We start from the raw sequence: 1,996 nt of genomic DNA on the forward strand, positions 1-1,996 counted from the left end.
TTGACATGGGAATACAAGGGGACCAAGATGATAGGGGTCTAAAATTTGTGTCCTGTTTGGGGTATTTTGTCTACAGAGGGAGGGAAAAAGGAGTCACATGATGTATGAAGGAATGTTAGGTGCAGGAGAGGTAAGCTTGTTCTGTGTTGCTACAGAAAGCAAACCTCAAGACTCATAAGTAGATGTTCAGGATGGCAGACCTTGCCTGAATATCAGAAGCATCTTCTAAACCCCTAGAATTTGGTCGCCTTGAGGGATAGAGAGCAGTCAGAGGAGGGGTGTGGACAGAAACAGCAAGGCCACCTGCCAGAGAGCCCGTAACGGGAAGGCCGTGCGTGCCGGGAGTGGCCTTTTGGCTCGTTTATGCTCTGAGGGTCTGCAGTTCTGTGAATCAGATAAAATCTGCACATTTTATTTCCCCTTGTGGACAATTCGGCAGACCTGAAATTTGTCTTCATCTCTGTCTTTAATCTGAAAATTCGTGAACTTGGGACTTTGTAAAAATAAATGTGCAAAATGAAGTTAAGTCAGTATTGATTAATATTAAGTGTCTGAAGTTGCATTTATTACTTGGATACAGGAGTCCTCATGGTTGCCAGGGACAAAGAACTGTCGTTATCGTTAGGTTGGTCTGAAGCTGACAGTAACAACAGGCTGAGGCGTGAAAGCCATCGTTTCAAGCAAAATAACATATTCCAAGAAAACCCCAAACTCCAGAATAACAAGCACTGGCTACTCACAGGATGTTTTTATATTCATGTGCAAATTGGAAGAGAAGGCCAAAAAAATAGAGGATTTGGATGTTTCTTCTCTTAGGGGGAGTTTGGAGGTCGTGCACTTAACCACATTCAGGTCACGGAAATAAGAAGCAACAGGCAAGGGAATGGCGGGTGGTGAAGCCTGTAATCGGCGTCAGATGGATGGAAAGGCGAGGAGGTTGGAAATGATGGTGATGGAAGTGATGGATGGAGCAGAATCCTCGTTCGGAATGGAGACCGCGAGCAGGAATTGTCTGCGAGCCATCTGAACCTGGGGGAGCAGCGTGAGGGGAGAGCGACAGCCATCCAAGCAGTGAAGGTTCCCGCCTCCCCACTGCTGCCCAGTGTAGTCCCCTGCGGCTCTGTTGGTAGAGAAAAGACCCCTCGCCGCCCCCCACCCCCCCATTTTTCTCGTGTGACTGGATTCCTAGGGCTATAGACTGACTTCATATGCACACTTCACGGGGCGGGTTCTCTCTTCTCTTAAAACAGCTCCATTTGTTAACATTCAGTCTGAAAAATGTTTCTCCCCTCGCGATCCTCACCCTCATCTCGGTCGAGTTGACAGTTAAGATGGATGGTGAGGTCTAGTGGATGAGTGAGCTGAGATTTTATGGATTTTTTTTTTTTCCTTTTTGGAGAAAAAGGGCCGAGTCAGAGACTCTGATGGCAGGCCCTAAACTGTTGCTTGACATATGGGGCGTAATGATCTCCGCAGGGAGGGACGCAATTCCGTGGGCAGTCAGGCTTCACTCCCAGGTCTGTCTTCATGGGCTGACGCATCTCTGGTTGTTCTTTCCTTTTGGGGACGGCGCAGCAAGCACAGGCCACCAAAAGGAAGTACCAAGCATCCAGCGAGGTTCCCTCAGCGAAACGGAGGAGCAGGGCATCCTCTCTGCCCGCTAAGAAAACCGCCGCGGAAGGAACGCAGAGGGCTCCCGAGGGGAGGGCACAGACGGCGTCTTCCCCGAGGAGGTCTTCGGCCGGCGGCAGGGGTAGGAACCAAGAGCAGAAGCCATGCGTTAAGACCTCATCGTTGTTTAAAAACAACCCCGAGATTCCAGAACTCCACAGGTATGCCTGGGGATGGATGCCCCCTCGGGAACCAGAGGGGCTGGGAGTACTCTGCCTGTGTCTTCGTCATTGGAACTGATGCCTGGATTTCCGTTCCCCATTTGCAGACCCGTCGTACAGAAGGTGCAAGAAAAGGTGTTCTCTTCGGGTGCTTTTCATGACCT

General features: G+C 49.9%; 1 long non-coding RNA gene across 3 annotated transcripts in view; it reads left to right on the forward strand.

Annotated features, from left to right (window-relative positions):
- The window catches only part of LOC111745589, a 6,830-nt gene extending 4,834 nt beyond the window's left edge, over positions 1–1,996 (forward strand). The window contains exons 1-3 of one of the 3 annotated variants that reach the window (XR_002782713.1): positions 1,057–1,077; positions 1,576–1,832; positions 1,940–1,996. This is a non-coding gene — a long non-coding RNA (uncharacterized LOC111745589). Of the gene's footprint in view, positions 1–1,056; positions 1,078–1,107; positions 1,127–1,575; positions 1,833–1,939 lie in introns of those variants that run through there. The other 2 variants (XR_002782712.1, XR_002782711.1) reach the window with 2 other exon arrangements.

Source organism: Pteropus vampyrus, unplaced genomic scaffold (assembly GCF_000151845.1).
Source record: "Pteropus vampyrus isolate Shadow unplaced genomic scaffold, Pvam_2.0 Scaffold158, whole genome shotgun sequence".
NCBI lineage: Eukaryota > Metazoa > Chordata > Mammalia > Chiroptera > Pteropodidae > Pteropus > Pteropus vampyrus.